The following is a 19,765-nucleotide window of genomic DNA, read 5'->3' as shown; positions in this document are numbered from 1 at the left end:
CAACTCATAATTTTGTTTGATGTCTTCTGGTTCTTGTGGTTTGCAAAACTGTGTTCTTTGTTCATCTTCTCCATACTGCTCAGGGTTTCACAGACACTGATGATAAGAATTTTATCTCCAGTGACACAAGGCTGACACATGATATTGAACTGATATGGCACAACTCAAGACAAAATTTACAATATAATAAGTGTTGTTTTAGATATCATTTCAGTTTTCTGATAAGACCACTGCTAGAATTAAGAACTTTAGACACAAGCTCCTCTTGAATAGAAATGAGAAATCAGGTTAGAAGTGAAATTCAAAGGACACACCTTTGTCTATTGGCAAATAATATACTTTATTTCATAATTCAGGAAGCCCGTGTGCTGGAGTGATATGGCTTCTTATCCAGACAGACTATGAAAATAATATATTGCTTTTCTGCAAGTGGACATGGCAGGATTGTTCATTTAAGAGGAGACATTTACTTTGTCTGCAAGACCCAGGCATGGAAGAAATGAAAGTAACAATTACTGATTTTTTTCTTCTTTTACTGAGAGAAACATTTCCCAGTATTTTATGAGGAAAGAGCAGATGCTCACCAGGACAGGAGAGATTTTCAGTTTTAGCAATAAGGTATGATGGTCTGCAGAGAGAATTTCTTTGCAGTTATATTATCCTGAGATGGGGGAATAATTCACAAGACCAAAAGTTAACTGGATAAAAATACCCTGAAATGCTATAACCCCCCAAATACTCAGGATGTTTTATTAGAGATGAATGAATAAAGGAATCAGAAGGCAAAGCTTGGTTACAGTTTGGCAAACTAAGATTCAGCTGTATCAGAGACTAAGTATATCCCTGTCACATGGAAGTTAATTTAAGCAAATGTTGAGCTTTGTTGCTACTTTCAGGACTACCATCCTCAATTGCAAAACATCTACCCTTGGGTAGAGTAGCACTAAGACCAGCAGGGAACTGGAGAGATGCAGCAGTCAAGCCAGATGAGGCAGTGGGTAGGATTAGGGTTGAAATCCATTCATTAGTCATTCAGGTTCACTGAACTCCCGAATAAACAGATTCCAGATTGGTCAATTAATCAATACATTTCACCTGATTGGCTAATTAACAAAACCGCTTTTCTTATAAACAATCTTTGAGAAAAACAGGAAAACAGAGAGTAGGAAAAACAACACCTGGCAGGTTGTTTATAATAACAAGCTATCATTGTTTATCTTCAACTCCCTAAAGTCTCACAAGCCAATTCTGGCAAAACTTATCTAGTTTTCTCACTCTCTGACCAGGCTGTCACATCCACAGGAAGCCAGGAGAAAAAAGAAATTGTATGATCTCTGGAAGTGTGGTCAGGCTTCACAGTAGGATTACTGCACTATGGTTTGGATATGCAGTAGGAAGACATAAAAGGCCAAAACTCATCCAACTCTATTTAATGTTGGTGCAACCTCCCCTTGAGTACTGTGCAGTTCTGGGTCCCACAATTTAAGGATGTGAAGGTACTTGAATGCATCCAGAAGAGGGCAACAAAGCTGGTGAAAGGGCTGGAAGGAATGTCCTATGAAAAGCAGCTGAGGGCTCTGGGTTTGTCTAGTTTGGAGAAAAGGAGGCTAAAGGGTGACTTCAGACTCTCTACAGTTTCCTGAGGAGGGGACATGAAGACGGAGGTGCTGATCTCTTCTCCCTGGTTTCCAGTGACAGGACATGTAGGAATGGTTCAAAGCTGCATCAGGGGAGGTTCAGAATTGACATTAGGAAGCATTTCTTTTACAGATAGGGTGGAGAGACACTGGAATAGGTTTCCCAGTGAGGTGGTCAATGCTCCATGTGAAAAACAGAGTTCACTGCTAAGAGTTTTTAAAAGTTTAATAATAATGATAGTGATAGGATAAAAAAAGGGTGATATTTCCAGCACTGGGTGCTTCTGGCCAACAGCCAAAGAACACACCTGGGGTATATAGACAATGTTATCTTTATACTGTTACATAGCTGAGATACATGCATATTTATGTGCTTCATGCATTATTCAAACATTCTTACTAACTTTCTGATGTTTTGGGTACTCCTTTGTCTGACTTCTTCACACTCTGGCTTATCTGCATGACATTGTGGGTGTCAGGTCAATATATTTTATTTCTTCTTGTGTCTCCATCCTGCTGTTTCACATCCTCTAATATTTTAGTATGTCCTCCTTAAATTTAAAATGTTATTCTCTAATTCTCCTCTGGTGCTCTTGTTTGTGTTTTTAGTTACACAAAAGTCTTTTTCACATCTTATGTTTTGCTGAGGTCTATAATGCAGTACATTCATCCCACTATAATTTCCATAAGTCATACATAGATATTATAGTCTACTATTTCTATGAGCAACACAGTGCATACTTAAGCTGATAGACTATATTATACTAACATGCAGCTAAAAAGAGTTATAATTGATACTATTTCTAAATACTTCTCATCACTAACAACATGCATAGGCTAATACATAAATGCAAAAGCCAATATTATCTGGTCATTTTTCACACCCATGTCTGTCAGTGTTTAAGAGGCATTTTGGCAACATCCTTCATAATATGCTTTAACTTTTGGTCAGTGGTCTGGCAGTAAACTAGATGATTATTGTAGGTTCTTTCCAACTGAACTATTCTATCCTTTTGTAGCTCATTGTCATGGGTTGATGCTGCTCAGATGTCAGACACCCACCAAAGCCACTCACTCACTCCACTCTGCAGCTGAACGGGGAGAGAAAATATAACAAAGGGTCCATGAGTTTAGATAAGGACCAGGAGTGATTGCTCACCAAATACCATCAAAGGCAGAAAAGGCTCAACTTAGAGATATAAAGTGAATTTATTACTAACAAAATCAGATCAGGATAATGAGAAGTAAAATAAGCCATTAAAAACACCTTCCCCATCCCTCATTCCTTCCAAGCTTTGCCTCCTACCCCAGCATTGCAGGGTGACAGGGAATGAGGGTTATGGTCAGTTCAGTACCCGTGGCTTGTCCTGCTGTTTAGGGAGAGGAGTCGTTCCCCTGCTGCACCATGGGAGACAGTTCTCTGTGAACTTCTCCAACATTAGTCTATTTTACGAGCAACAGCTGTCTGCAAACTGCTGCAACATGAGTCCATCCCACAGGCAGACAGTCCTCCCAAAACTGTTGCACCATGGGTCACTCTTCCACGGGGTACAGTCCTTCAAGGACAGGCTGCTCCAGCATGGGAGCAGGGCCCCTCTCTCTACTGGGTCTCCCATGGTGCCACAGCCTCCTCTAGGCATCCACCTGCTCTGGCGTGGGCTCCACCACAGGCTTCAGGTGGATCTCTGAAACCCCTATGGATCTCCATGGGCTGCATGGGGACAGCCTGCTTTACCACAGTCTGCAGAAGAATCTCAGCTTCGGTGCCTGGAGGACATTAATGGACAGTTTGATAAAAGCCAAGAGAAATGCAAGAGTGGCTGCTAAGATGCCTGTGCCAGTCGCTCAAAATGGTGGAGAGCATGTGGTGTGGGAGTCACTCATCCAAGATGACAGACACCACATGGCATGGGTGTCACTCACCCAAAATGGCGAATGCCACATGGTGCGAGAGCTGCCGCTCAAGATGGCGGAGCCTGTGCGCCATGGGGGGGCAACCTGCGGGGGAGGGGATGGCACGCAAGGGGAGAGGCCATTGTCTGAGCTCCCCAGTCCCACAGTGTCGGGGCACCACGCTATTGGGACTGGAGCCCCCCCACCGTGGGCCCCAAACACATTTACACATCCCTCACAGTGGCTGCTCCACCGCGAGTGCCATTAACACCTGCAGTGCCGGCACAGCGACCAGAGCCGTGCCTGCTGGACCCATTCGTCATTTCTTCCATGCCTTGTGTTATCATGGAAGCGCTCAGCCCACCTCCGCCAGCAGCTGATTGGTGCAGTCCTGGACTCCTGCTGATAGCCTGGCCTTCGCTTGACACGCCCACTCGCAGTGGCACCACCCCCACCCCCCCCACCCCCCCAGAACAGTGCCAGAACCCAGGACAGTGTCGGAACCCAGAAGTGCGCCAGAACTCGAAAGTCAAGCTACTCCTGAAACCAGAAGTGCCCTACCGCACCTGCGGCCAAGGCTTAAACAGCCTGAAAGACCTGTATCACTGATGGATACACAAGATCCCCACAGAGGGACCTCGATTCAGCGCCCTTCTGCCAACCCCCCAGAGGATACCACTCCCGCACAAGATCTGCTTAGCTTCTGGAACAAGTACTCGAGCATAAAACAAGACCTCAAGGAATTACATGGACAAAACCTTTTATATATACGTGCACAAAACCTTTTGAGTATCATAAACTGGGTAAGACCCTACCTAGAGTTAACCACTTCACTGTTATCACCTCTGTTCAATAGTCTCAAAGTGGCCCTGAGTTAACCTCTACAAGAGCATTAACTCCAGAAGTGAAAACTGTTCTTGAAACAGTAGAGCAGGCCGTAATAGACAGACAAGTTTACTGGGTATGTCCTGAAGTTTGGATTACAGTGTTTATTGTCATTGTTGACTTATATCGTACAGGAATTATTGGTCAATGGGACACACAGTGGTCTGACCCACTGCACATTTTAAGATGGATCTTTTTGCCCCACCAACCTAAAAAGACACCATCTATTATTTTAAAACTAATTGCATAGTTAATTCTTGTGACGGTGTTCACAGGGGTTCTTGGATGAGGGAAGAGATGAGGATCTGACTCCATGTTTCAGAAGGCTTGATTTATTATTTTATGATATATATTACATTAAAACTATACTAAAAGAATAGAAGAAAGGATGTCATCAGAAGGCTAGCTAAGAATAGAATAGCAAAGAATGATAACAAAGGTTTGTGGCTCGGACTCTCTGTCTGAGCCAGCTGGGCTGTGATTGGCCATTAATTAGAAACATCCACCATGGGCCAATCAAAGATCCACCTGTTGCATTCCACAGCAGCAGATAATCAATGTTTACATTTTATTCCTGAGGCCTCTCAGCTTCTCAGGATGAAAAAATCCTAAGGAAAGGATTTTTCATAAAAGATGTCTGCAACAAATTATCAAATGCCGTCTAAAGTGTGTACAGTTAAATGGTAGAGACCCCTCAAAAATTGTTATACCAGTACAATAGTGTAATAGATGATATGTATAAATTTGTGCTGAGGCTACAGTAATCTTGCCTGATGAAAATCCTGGCATACTAAAGGAGGGTTCCGGGAAATTCCCTCTGATGAGATTACAGCGATGTGCACCAAAATCCTAGCCTGAATATTTGTCTTCAGAAATGTTGATTCCAGAGGATAATTCGTCTGACCAAACCCCAGCAATATGCATTCGATATGCATCATCAATAAGATAAATATGTGTCTCCTAGAATGTATATTGCAGGAGATTTTCCTCTAACAAGGTGAATTATTTACCAGTTTCGGGAAACTCTCAGCAAGAGCGACAGCAAGAAAGGAAAAACTACACGAATATGCTAAAAGGATAAAATCAACATAAGAAAGTAAGAAACCCTTCCCGGCAACCCTCGGAGCTTGGAAATGTATAAAAAAGACTTTGTGAGAGCTTTCTCTTCGTGATGCACAGAGGAGAGGAGCCAAAGTGCCCCACCTGTCTCACCTGACGCTGTTAGCCTGGTTCAGCGCCGATCTGATTTTTGCTTGTGGCCTTTTTACAATTATATTTTAATTATGGAATAAATTCTCCTTATTAATCAAATTGGCTAATTCATTTATAATAATAGGAATATTTTGAATGATGCTTTGCAAATAGCACACCACTACAAATTGCTTTACACAATTATACAGGGCAAATTACCTATCACTTACCCAGCCACAAATTGTTACAATTCGGCAAGACCACTGTGTTATCGCTGAAACCACAGAACCTTCCTGGAGGGGTCCCAAGCAGCTGCCTGCAGCATTTGGCCATGCAAAAAATTATCTTGTGGAAATTCTAGTGTTTAATTCTGCTAATTAGTTATTACCCACTTAAAAATAATCTAAAGGTTTTAAAGGGTGCCTTTTTAGAATTAGTACAAAATTGTGTCAACTACAGATTCCAAAGAAAGATGTTATTAAGTATACTGATGATGCATTTGCAAAAATTAGTAACATATGACAAAATTGAAATCAAAATCTAAACATGACCTTGTCTCTGTTTATTTTTACTAAGCCTTAAACTCAGTGCCTGGCACAAACAGGAATCCAGCCATAAGATATTATTTGATGTTACTTGTGTGTATTCCTTTGATTATTTGTAAGTTGTTTATGTCAGGGAACTTTTTTTTCAGTAAATAATAAAGGTTTGTTTTTAAGATATATTAAAGAAATCCTTCTGACTAGGACCTTGGCTCTGGCCAGGCCATGGCCCTGACTGGCAGGGAAGCATGCCATCAAACCCAGGTGTTTCTGTCCTAAAAGCTAGAGCCCTTTCCAAGGTAAGCTTGAGGCCTTGTCCAGAAAAGGCTTTCCAAATCCTTGCTAAGAAAAGGGACTCCCCAGCTATGGCAAACCTTGGAGGATGGTAAGCATCTAAGCATTTGTAAGTATTTTTTGTTCAGTGGTGCTTATTGTTTGCTGGATATATTGTCTTGCTGTTCATAATAAGATAAGTGCATATTATGCTAAACACCTCTCTGAATTTGACAGGTTAAATTATGTTCATGTTATAGTTGTTAAGGCTAAAAACAGAGGTGAGTACTGATAACCTACTCAGCTACCACAGCAAACAAAGGTTATTTGCCTTGATGTAAGTATATCTAAATAGTACTACACAGTGGAATGAGAATCAAAGACTGAAAAAATTATTTGCCTAGTTGCTCAGTGCTATGCTCTTTCTGCATTTTCTGTTTCAGTGTCTAAAAGCAGAGATGCAAATGTGAAAAATCAAATTCAAAACACCTACAAATATGCATTTTGATTGACTAGTGCTCACCAGGTCAAGGCCTACATGAGCATTGAAACCGTTTAAATAATCCTGTTTAAAAAACCATTATACTCCAGCCTGACAGCCAACATTCATAAACTTAATGCTTCTTAAAGAATTGTCCAAAATACCATAATCCACTAAATTTTTATCACTGAAGCTGACTAACAAATTTTTACTCTAAAGTCACATGTATTAATCTCAGCAGCCCAAACTATTTATAAAATTGTAGGCTGCTATCATCAACTCCCCACAACCAGACATGCTGACACAGGTAAAGCATGCCTTTAAAAAACAGAGAGGGGGGATGTGTGGTGAGACCCCCACAGAGTAGGGTGGCCAAAGCCCTGTACACTTTAAACCATCTAACAATATTGCGAAACTCCCAAAACCCTGCCATCTTAAATCATTGATTTTTTTATTACAGTCCTCTAATGATGTCCACTTACCTAAACCTAAGGTATTGGTACGGGACCTTGTCATTTGGAGGCTGTGGGTATGCATATATTTCCACAGATGCCAGTATTCGATGGGTAACAACCCTCTGCACCAGCTGGATAGACATCTGAGACCTTTGGAATTACAACTCACATGTGACTTAACCTGGACCTCAAGAATCAGATACTTTAATGACATTACAAGCAAAAGGAAATGCTACCTCTGACAGTTTTAAATGTTACCTCTGATAGTTTTAAAGTTGGTTTGTTTGTAACGTTCGAGTTCTAAGTTTTAAGTAATTAGCCTTCAGCATGCCACCCAGCAACATTGTGACTTTGATAGCTCCTGGACATAATTGTAAAAATTTGGTGGGACATACCAATAGCTAGAAAGATTTGGTTTGTCGGTTTAGCGAAGAATTTCATTATCCTTGTACCGTGTTGTCCTTTCTGCAAGGGGCCCCATAGAAGGATAATAAACATGGCTTTTATATTTTAAAACAGGAAGGGGGAATTATGACTGCGATACAGCTGGACTGAGGAGGAGGGGTTTGACTACAGAGAGCGGATGCTAGCCAATCCTTGCTGAAAATGTAAACAGGAAGCTATTGGTCAGTGAGCTGGGTGGTAACCAAATCATAGCGAATCATGTTCGAACACGGAGTCTTTCGAATAGGGTATATAAGAGCTGTGCACATCAACAAATCACTCTGCTGCACGAACCTTGGAGTGTCACGTCGTGTCTCCATCTCCCCCAACTGCGACAGTAGGTTTCAGCAGCCCCTTGCCCACAGGTTTGAAAGGAATTTCTTGGAGGAAAGTGAAAAAAACCCTGTTTATTTAACAAGCAAAGTGCACACAGGCATGGGAAAAGAAATGAATAATGGTAGATAAAACGTTCTCACTGTGGAGAAAGCTGGTGGATTTTAGAGTCCTGCTTGGCTTCTCCTGAGGTCCAGAGCCAGGATGCAGCATCCCTGAAGGTGCCCTCCCCCCTCCCGCCCCATCCCACCAGGCAGCAGCGTGGGGCTCCCAGTGATGGTCTGGTTTTCAGACCAGAGCAAAGCTGAACAGTTTCCAGAAGAAGAAGCCACAGTCCTAGGAAAACTTCTTGCCTCCACTAACAAAAAAGAAGCTAGCTAAAAAGAAAAGATGTTCTCCCTCTCTCCATGCTGACAATACAGCTGAGAGAGAACCTGGGGTAGGATGTGTGAAAACTGTGCTGAAAGAAATCCACCAGCTTCCCCCCTCTCTCTCGGACCTAGCTTAAAGTTACAGGACCCATGTCTGGGCATAAAGGAGATGATAGGGAATACAGTATCATAAAGTCACCCCAAGACATTCCCTCCCTTATTCCATATAGTCGGCTTAATGCCCAAACGAATATATTCTAACTCTACACACATAAATTTATACATACATGTCGCAGACATCTTTCATGAAAAATCCTTTCTTAGGATTTTTCCTTGTGACAAGCTGCAGTTCAGCAACCAAAGTAAACAATGGTTATCTGCTGCTGTGGAATGCAACAGGTGATTGGTCTCCTGTGGGTGTTTGGATTTCTTGACCACTCATGGCAGAGCTGGCTCTTGCTCTGTCTGAGACACAGATCTTTGTTATTCATTCTTTTCTATTCTTAGCTTAGCTAGCTGCCGAAGAAACTTTTCCTTTCTATTGCTTTTTAGTATAGTCTTAATGTAACATATATCATAAAATAATAAATCAAGCCTTCTGATGATGGAGTCAACATTCTCGTCTCTTCTTCATCCTGAAAACCCTTGTGACCACAGTCACAATTGGTGACCCCCGACTGAGGAGGACAATCATCACTTGGTGAGACCACCAGAGGAGCATTGCTGCACTGGGTAAACCCTGAATGTGTGGCATTGATGGTTGCTTCACAAGTGACCACAGAAGTGGATTCTAGCCAGGAGCTGAAGAACTGAAGATCCGAATTTGGACAGAGTTCACAGCAAGGCTGACCACAAAGGGAACCTTCTGAAAAGCCTCCAGGAGGATGTTCGGAAAGCTCAGCAGAACCATGCAGATAGCCAGAGAGTCCTGGACACTGTCACAAGGTACTGTTGGTTTTTCCCCTCCTAAAGATGAGGTCATTCGCAGTTTGTGGCTGCTCATCTGGAGGACTCCTCCCCTAGAGGATGAGGTTCCATTCTCCCCTTCAGAGGAGAAACTTATTGCCCTCTGGCAAAAATGGGGTGAAGAGGACAGAATTCTCCTGTTGGAGGCAGATCTCTATGAGTTTTTTCGATGGGCGAAGCTCTTTGGGTTTTTTACGAATGTGCTATATGCCCTCGATATGTTTGTCTGGGAGTGTATGGGCTCCATTTTCCAATTCTTTTTATACCGGGGGTTCGGATGCCCCTCGATTTATCCAACCTTTTTGAAGCTCTTTCTAGTCTTGAAACGGAGAGCAGCTGTTTTTCCCTGGATTGCTAACTGCAAGGGGAAAGCCCCGTTCCCCCCAATTCCGGGGGAAGACCCTTTGGAGGGGGACGCTCTGCTGCTTTCCAGCCCCCCTGAACCACAGTGGGGGGGCGAAGTTTCGCCCGCAGCCGAAGTTTTTTTTACTGCGTCTTCGGAGCATGCTCAGACGGAGCCGTTTGTTCCCCCCTCCGGTTGCTCTCAGGGGGGATGGGAGTGGGCGGCGCCGCCCCGGCCAGCGCCGCGAGCACCACCCCGGCCAGCGCCACGGGCACCGCCCCAACCCGCCCCGCGGGTGCGGGCGGTTCCCCGCGCGGCCCATCCCGCGGCCGCCCCTCCGGCAGAGCCTGTGGGGGCTCCGGCCGCGGTTCCGCCGGCTTCCCTGCCTGCATCTATCTCAGAGACACCGCTTCCCGCGGCTGCGCCGATGTTGCTGGGCAACAGCGATCCACCGCTCCCCCCGGCCGTCCCGCCGCCTTCTGCGACTGCGGTTCCGCGGCCGATGTCAGAGTCCGGCGCAGAAGAAGCTGCCGACCCCGTGCCGCCCCCGCCGCCTCCCCAGGCGGCCCCGCTGCCCGCCCCTGCGGGGACTCCGTTCTCCATGTCCACGTCAGAGGCTGCCTTGGAGCCGGCGGCAGCAGCAGAGGCGCCTCCTGCATCCAGCGTGACTTCCTCCCCGAGCTTTTCGGGTTGTCCCGGGGCTGCCCCTACGGGGGGAGCTGGGACAGGGGAAGAGGGCGTCAGCCTGTCCTTCCGTGGAGGAGGCATGGCCCGACAGCTGGCTGTGGGCGCAGCGCGACTGCCTGTTTTCAAGATCAGCATTCTTGGCGGGTTGGGGGGTGTTTGGTCCGGGTTTTCTCCCTGGGGGATGCGAATCTCTCTGCCGCCCCTCGCACGCCCCAGCGGCGAGGGGGAGGTGGGTCCTGGAAGTTCTGCCTCTGGTCCCCAGCCCAGAGCGGGTGGCGGTGGTGCCGTGAGGCAGATGGGAGGAACACCTGGTGCATTTGCATTGCAGAGGCAGAGGGCACAGCAGGAAGCGAGCATCGCTTGTCTGCTGTGGGGAAAGGACATCCCCAGACCCGAGACGAAGTTTCTCGGGACAGCTTCTGTCTTCCCATTGCTGGCATGCCTCGGTGATTTTGGGGAAAGGAAGCGTTTGGTCACCCCTTCTGCCATTGTACTGGCAGCAGGGTGCGGGTCTGTGCCAATGCAGAGCCTGCCTCGGGGGCTGGGGCTGGGCTGTCTGCCTTGGTTGCTTGGGCCAGGGCCACCTCCCAGCCTCCTGTTGAGTTTGGGGGCTTTGCTTCCCCCTTCTGGTCCTGGGCCACCTTTCAGTGGGCCAGGTCTGGGGTTCCTGATCCTTCCACATGGGCCAGGGCCCCCAAGGGCCTCTCTCTGGCTCCTCTGCTGCTGCTGCTGCTCTTTCCGACAAGACAAAAAAAAAAAAAAAAAAAAAAAAAAAAAAAAAAAAATTAAATTGAATAAAAAAGGGTGAAAGAGCTGGCAGCAGCTCAGAGGCATTGAGGAGCCAGGGATTGGCTTCAGCCCAAGTTGTTCAATGAAGGGCTGTGGCAAGACATTTCAGAAATTTTCTAATTTTCTCAAAATTGTTTGAAGACTGTCAATGGACTTTTGATAAATATTGATGGACCTTTCTGTAGCAAGCCTGTTTCAGGACCAAAAGAAACTTTCAGATATGGCAAAGAGGAACATCTTCAAGCCATGGACTTTTCCTGAAACTCAGCTGCTTGGACTTGAATTTTCTTTGCATTGTTTTTGCATTTTCTTATATTATAGAATTGTTTTAGTAATATGATAGAATTTTATGTTCTACAGGTGAAGAAATTCCCAGTGCATTCCACAGGAGCACTTGAGTGGAGTTTGATTGGCAACAGATAACCTGTCAAGTGTTTGTCTTTTTCTTCGGCATGAGTACAGCAGAGAAAATTACAAACACTTTTTCCTTTTAATTTAACTAAATAAAAAAAGGTGACATGTCGCAGACATCTTTCATGAAAAATCCTTTCTTAGGATTTTTCCTTGTGACAAGCTGCAGTTCAGCAACCAAAGTAAACAATGGTTATCTGCTGCTGTGGAATGCAACAGGTGATTGGTCTCCTGTGGGTGTTTGGATTTCTTGACCACTCATGGCAGAGCTGGCTCTTGCTCTGTCTGAGACACAGATCTTTGTTATTCATTCTTTTCTATTCTTAGCTTAGCTAGCTGCTGAAGAAACTTTTCCTTTCTATTGCTTTTTAGTATAGTCTTAATGTAACATATACCATAAAATAATAAATCAAGCCTTCTGATCATGGAGTCAACATTCTCGTCTCTTCTTCATCCTGAAAACCCTTGTGACCACAGTCACACATACATATATATATATATATATCTGTATACAGATAGTGGCAGTGACATTCAGCAAACAGTGGTATTTACATGTGGTTCTCACCCAACATCAAATCTCCCTGCAGCACACAAGGTGTCTCTCCATCCCTCTGCATTACCCACCATGTGCAATCTGGTCCCCGAGCAAAAGAAACCCTGCAGATGGCTTTGTCTGTACTCAAGGCAGAATTAATCCAAACGGTCTTTCCTAACAGTCCTCTGACATGTGCTACTGGGACTTTGTCTCCAGCTACTGTATGCAAGGGTTCAGATTGGGCAGGGCCTGCTCGGTTAGTGGAGCTTCGGGTGTTAACCAAACAGGTGGCATTTGCAAAATGCAGGTCTCAATTTTTGAACAATCCCCCACACAGTGCCTTCAAGGTGGTTTTTAACAATCCATTGCACTGCTCCACTTTGCCTGCAGCTGGTACATGATAAGGGATATGGTATACCCACTCAATGCCATGTTCCCTAGCCCAGGTGTTGACAAGGCTGTTCTTGAAATGAGTCCTGTTGTTGGACTCAATTCTCTTGGGGCTACCATGCCTCCAAAGGACCTGCTTTTAAAGACCCAGGATGGTGTTACAGGCAGTGGCATTAGGCACAGGGTAGGTCTCCAAACATCTAGTGGTGGCTTCTACCATTGAGAGCATGTAGCAGTTCCCTTGGCGGGTCTGATGCAGTGTGATGTAGTCAATCTGCCAGGCCTCCCCATACTTATATTTGGACCACCGCCCACCATACCATAGGGGCTTCACCCGCTTGGCCTGTTTGATGGCAGCATGCGTCTCACAATCATGGATAACTTGAGAAATAATGTTCATGGTTAGATCCACCCCTCAGTCTCATGCCCACTTATAGGTGGCATTTCTAACCTGATGGTCTGAGGCATCATGGGCCCATGGAGCTAGGAACAAGTCCCCCTTGTGTTGCCAATCCAAATCTATCTGTAGCACCTCTATCTTTGCAGCTTGATCTACCTGTTTGTTGTTTTGGTGCTCCTCGTTAGCCCGACTCTTGGGGACATGGGCATATACATGGTGGACCTTCACAGGGAACTTCTCTACCCGGGCAGCGATGTCTTTCCAATCTTCAGTAGGCCAGATTTGCTTTCCTCTATGCTGCCAATTAGTCTTTTTCCAACCACCCCCACAGAGCACTGGCTACCATCCATGAAGCAGTGTAGAAGTAGAGCTTTGGCCACTTGTCTCTTTCAGCAATGTCTAGGGCCAGCTGAATGGCTTTGAGTTTAGGAAGTTAGCTTGATCCATCTTCTCCTTCAGTAGCTTCTGTGACCTGTGGTGTGGGGCTCCATACAGCTGCTTTCCACTTCCATTTCATCCCTAAGATGCGAGAGGAGCCATCAGTGAAAAAAGTGTGTTTCTTCTGCAGGCAGTTGGTTCTATGGTAGAGCTTTCTCAGCCTGTGTCAATTGTTCTTGCTCTTCTTCATCAGTGAGACGAAAGTTTTCACCTCCGGTTGAATTTGTAATTTTTCCAAGATCTCAGGGAGATTCAGTTTTCCGATACGAGTGTGCTATGTGATGAGAGCAATCCATTTGCTCCATGTAGCATTGATGGTGTGGTGGGTAGAGGGAACCTTTGCTTTGAACATCCACCCCAGGACTGGTAGTCGGGATGCCAGGAGGAGTTGTGCTTCTCTACTGTCCTGGTTTAGGGCAAATTTAGGAGGAAACTTCTAAAGGGGTCCATCTAGAAAGCAGATTCAAGCAGCCCCTCTCCTTACTGGTTCAAGAAAAGATTTCCTTGGTGTGGTAGGCATAGGGACAGGCGTTCGGAAGATTTCGGGCTGTGACGGAAAATTACAGGAATCCTTCTGCCCCCCTCCCCATAGATAAGGATCACCCTTGGAATGTAGCCAAACGTGTAGCCCCCCTAACCTATGCATGCCAGTAACTTTCCACTCCATACTAACCCTAGAAAGTATAGCCAAACCCCTGTCTGACGTAGAGAAGCCCCTTAGTCCATAAATACCCTCGAGACCCCTCAATAAATGCCTTTAACCGTCCACCACATTGGTGTCAGCGTCCGTTATTGGCCCCGAGGGATCCCAAGGAGGGGATCGCCGTGCTGGACTCCGAAACCAGGTCACCGCGGCCTTCACAAGAAGGCAACACCTTGGAGAAAAGTAGAAAAAACCTGTTTATTTCAAAGGCAACATATTCACAAGCATAAAAAATGAATAATATTAAACAATGGAACCTATCGCTGTTCTGAAGAGATGACAAATTTGCCAAGTCCATGTCATGGGGTGTAACTTGGCTGGCTCAGTCTTTTATCGGTCCCTCCTATGCTGGAAAATGCCACATCCCAGGCCCCGATGGGCCACAATTGTAAGCTCCCAGTGTTTTTTTGGGTTTTCAGTCCAGAGCAGGGCCAATCAATTCCAAGAAAAAGAAAAGCCACAGTCTGGGGAACTGTTCTGCCTCAACTAGCTAAAAAACAAACCCTATATAAAAAGCAAAGGAGAGCTCTCTTCCGCTGTCAGTGCGGGAAACAACACAGTCCAAGAGAGAGAATGAGGGGGAGCAAGTGCTGTTTCTGCAAACAAACTGCGTGCTTCTTCTCCCCCCCCCTTTGCTCTCAGAACCAGTCCTAAAGGTGCAGAACTTAATATCCAGCATAAACAGAACAGACGACTGGGGATACAAGCATCATAAAGTCACTCTAGGACAAGTGCCTATTACCTCTGAGGTGGCTTGGACTGCTTCATAGGATGCCAAGATTTCCTTCTCTGTTGGGGTGTTCTCAGCTTCGAACCCTCTGAAGCTTTGACTCCAGAATTCCAGTGGTCGGCCTCGAGTCTCCCCAGGCACCTTCTGCCAAAGGCTCCAGGACAGACCATGGTTCCCGGCTGCAGAGTAGAGCACGTTCTTCACTTCTGGTCCTGTCCTTACTGGGCCAAGAGCTACTGCATGAGTAATTTCCTGTTTGATCTGGGTGAAGGCTTGTTGCTGTTAAGGACCCCAGTGGAAATCATTCTTTTTGTGGGTAACCAGGTAGAGAGGGCTCACAATCTGGCTGTTCTCAGGAATATGCATTATCCAAAAGCCTATGGCACCTAGGAAAGCTTGCGTTTCCTCCTTGTTGGTTGGTGGAGACATCGCTGTGATCTTATTGATGACCTCTGTTGGAATTTGACGCCATCCGTCTTGCCACTTTACTCCCAGGAACTGGATCTCTTGAGCAGGTCCCTTAACTTTGCTCTTTTTGATGGCAAAACTGGCTTTCAAGAGAATTTGGATGATTTTCTCTCATTTCTCAACCACTTCTGTCTCTGTGCTCCCCCACACAATGATGTCATCGATGTACTGCAGATGTTTTGGAGCCTCACCCTTTTCCAGTGCAGTCTGGATCAGTCCATGGCAAACAGTGGGACTGTGCTTCCACCCCTGTGGCAGTCAGTTACAGGTGTACTGCACTCCCCTCCACCTGAAGGCAAACTGACGCCTGCATTCTGCTGCCAGAGGAATGGAGAAAAGTGCATTCACAATGTCAGTAATGGTGTACCACTTCACTGCTTTGGACTCTAGCTTGTACTGGAGTTCCAGCATGTCCGGCACAGAAGTGCTCAATGTGATAGTAAAAGATTTTAAAATCATAGAAAATTCAGGGAGCTAGAAAGAAAGTTAGGCTTAGTAGGCCCTGGGAAAATGTTAAAGGTTGGCCCTGGGAAATGTTAGGCCTTGTATTTGCTAGATCATGTGAAACTGCACCTGTGTAGTCAGTATATGATAAATTATATAGTTGTTAAATGTGATTAGATATAATTATTGTTTAAAGAATCATGAGAAACTATGTTAAGGGTTTGAGGTGGATCACAAGAAATCCATGCTTGGATGAAATCAATGTATACAATAGAACAATGTAAGTTTAATAATTAATATGTAAGTTATATAATGATAGAATATAAAACATGGCGGCGTCAGATTTGGGTCTGTGTCCCCTGACACCCAGAGCTCTTCAATAAAAGCACCTGCATATAATCATTCCATGATTATGTGTTCCTGAACACTAACAAGTGATGGAGTCACTTCATTCAAGCCACGATAGTCCACAGTCAATCTCCATTCTCCTTCGGATTTGTGCACAGGCCGAATGGGACTGTTGAAGGGTGAGTGAGCCTTGCTGACCACCCCTTGGCTCTCCAGCTCACAGATCATCTTGTGGATGGGAATCACAGCATCTCGATTTCTCCGGTACTGCTGACAGTGCACTGTCGAGGTGACAATTGGCACTTGTTGCTCCTCCCCCTTCAGGAGTCCTACTGCAGTTGGTTTCTCTGACAGTCCAGGCAAGGTGTTCAATTGCCTAATGCCCTTTGCCTCTGCAGCAGCTATCCCAAATGCCCATCTGAGTCCCTTTGGGTCTTTGAAATACCCGCTTTGGAGGATGTCTATTCTCAAAATGCATGGGGCCTCTGGGCCAGTCACAATAGGTGTTTCTTCCAGTCATTTTCAGTCAGGCTCACCTCAGCTTCCACCAGGGTCAATTCCTGTGATCCCCCTGTCACACCAGCAATAGAAACAGGTTCTGCCCCCACGTGTCACAATGGGATTAGAGTGCACTGCACACGAGTGTTGACCAAGGCCTCATATTTTTGTGGTTCTGATGTGCCAGTCCAATGAGTCCATACAGTCCAAAAGACACGGTTTTCCCTGGCTTCTACCTGGCTAGAGGCAGGGCCCCTCTAGTCCTGGTTATCGTTCCCTCCCTGTGCATACATTCTAGAGGTTCCTTCAAGGGGATTGGACATGTAATCTTCTCTTCCATCATGCCTGGCAGTTCGGCTATGGGCAACTGGAGCTACTTTCTTTCTGGTGGAACTTCCTCTCTGAGTCTTGCCCTCCTTCAGTTCACACACCCGTGCTGCCAGGGAAGCGGTGGGTTTTCCATCCTATCTCCTCTTGTTTTCCCCACAGTCACACAGGAAGACCACAGGTCAGCTCATGAGGTGTACCCCCTTTCCCTTGCTGGGGGACATCTGTGTCTGGTAACAGAACCTCTGGTCTGTAACAACGAGATCTGGAGAAGGTCCTATTTAATCTCCTTCCTGAGTTTCTGGTGAATCTCCTCAATCCTATCTTCCATTTTCTGCATGCGATTTGACAGACTTGTTACTACTGCTGAGATTCTTGGATGTATCGGGTCATGCACAGTATCTGCATATGGCCGGAGCTTCTTCACCATAGCAAGCATGGTCTCATCCCTCTCATTCCACTTCATCATTGCTAAAGCAGAAGCGTATTCTTGTGGCCCAAGTCATATGAGTTTTAGCCACATCACTAGTGTACATTTTACCATGTCTGGACTCTTAATTGTTTGGTCAGCTGAGAAAACAATCTCTATCACTTCCAGCTCTCTCAGGCATTGAATTTGTTGTTCTATGGTCTTCTATGGAGTTTGCTGCACCCAGACCTCTTCTGGGCACAGGTATCTTTCCTTCACACTTCTTAAGAGCCATGTCCAGAGACTAAGAGCTTCTGGCCCCCTTGTCATCCCCTGGTCAATACCTGGATCATTTGACAAAGATCCCAAATGCCTCACTTCAGTACTGTCTAGAATTGTATTATCACCTGCAGCGTCCCAGATGCGGACCAACCACCTTAATATAGATTCATCAGACCATCATGTGTAATCCTTTCTTAGGCCACGAAGATCCTTCATGGACAGGGACTCAATAGTGATTTCTGGTTCTGAGTCCTCTGCTGGCTGTGAGGGTCCTGCCTCCTCCCCATCATCATCCACTGGGCAAATGGATTTGGCTTTGTGCTTCCTTTTCTGGACAGGAGCAACTGCCATTGGCTTAGGCTCCCTGTCCAGTTTAGCTGCAGTCGGAGTGACTGGGGTGTCTGCTGATTTATCTTCCTGCCCCTCTGGCCATATCTGCTGCCCTACAGTGTCTAGAAGTGTGTGATAAGCATATACTAGGGCTCAGCGTATTGCAATGAGTTTCTTCTCATTAGAGTTGTCATTGCACTTCTCTTTCAGATATTTCTGCACCTCCCCTAATTTGTTCAGGGGGAAGTTCCAAGCTATCAGGGCAGAGAATTCCTTCAGGCTTTGGCCTATGCCCTCCCATTCCCCAGACCACTCAGAATTTTCCACACCTGGGGCAGGTGTCTGGTCATCCCCTCTGTAAATTTCAGCCCTCATTCTAGACAAGCTACAGACAGTATAGAGGAAGCCTACCAGATAAAACACCAGGAAAGTGGTATCTTTAGCATCCAGGGGAAACTGAACCTTCTCAAAAGGTGACGTACCAGATTTGAAGGGGAAGAAGGAGATAAAGGGCTGGGAAACATCATCCCCTACTTCTCCTTTAACGGACTGGGTGTAATTACTAATAAACCCCCAAAGCAGGCTACTGAGACTAGGACAGAGAAACAGCAGACCATACACATTTTGAACAGCTCCCAGTACCTCTGTTAACCTTCTATAAATCATCACCACCAAGCACGTCAGTATAGTAAGCCTGATTCGTACCCCTGCTCAGTAAAAGTTACATGCCAGGGACAAAATTGCCCCCATCTGTGGGCAGGCAAACATGCCTATGGACCAGAGAGACATTATCACAACAAACAGCATGGTGACTACTGACTGCTCTACCCCAATACAAAGTGATTCAAACCAAAATGTAATTATTACTGGGGTTTTTTTCACTTTCTCCAGCTCCACATTGGGTGCCAAGAATTTTGTCTTGGTTTAAGACAAATTAGGAGGAAACTTCATGAACAGGTGTCTCCTCTAAATAAAGGTAGGTTTTGGCAGCCTCTCCCCCCACAGGTTCTAAAGGAATCTCTTGGAGGAAAGTGAAAAAAAACCCTGTTTATTTAACAAGCAGAGTGCACACAGGCGTGGGAAAAAGAATGAATAATGGTAGATAATAAAATGTTCTCACTGTGGAGAAACTGGTGGATTTTAGAGTCCTGCTCAGCTTCTCCCAAGGTCCGGAGCTGGGATACGGCATCCCTGAAACCTCCCCCCGCCGGGCCATGGTGCGGGGCTCCCGGTGATAGTCTGGTTTTCGGTCTGGAGCAAAGCTGAACAGTTCCAGAAGAAGCCATAGCCCCAGGAAAACTTCTTGCCTCCTCTAACAAAAAAGAAGCTAGCTAAAAAGCAATGATCTTCTCCCTCTCTCCGTGCTGATAATACAGCTGAGAGAGAACTTGGGGAAGGATGTGTGAAAATCATGAAGAAATAATTCCACCGTCTTCCCCCCCCTCCCCCCCTCCTTTGGACGTAGCTTCAAGTTACCAGACCCATGTCTGGACATAAAGCAGACTATAGGGAATACAGTATCATAAAGTCACCCCAAGACACCCTGGTTTAGCATCTCAGTACTCTTTCTGGAGGAATTCTTTCTAAATCTTTCATTTCTTTTTTCTTCAAGTTGGAGATCACACAATGCTACCTATTCGTTGGATGCCTCCAGAAAGTATGTACAGCAAGTTCACCACAGAAAGTGATGTCTGGAACCTGGGGGTCATATTGTGGGAAATCTTTACCTATGGCAAATAGCCATGGTATCAGCTCTCAAACA

The sequence above is a fragment of the Molothrus aeneus genome, chromosome W, assembly GCF_037042795.1.
Source record: "Molothrus aeneus isolate 106 chromosome W, BPBGC_Maene_1.0, whole genome shotgun sequence".
Taxonomy (NCBI): domain Eukaryota; kingdom Metazoa; phylum Chordata; class Aves; order Passeriformes; family Icteridae; genus Molothrus; species Molothrus aeneus.
Note: the sequence above shows the minus strand (reverse complement) of the source record.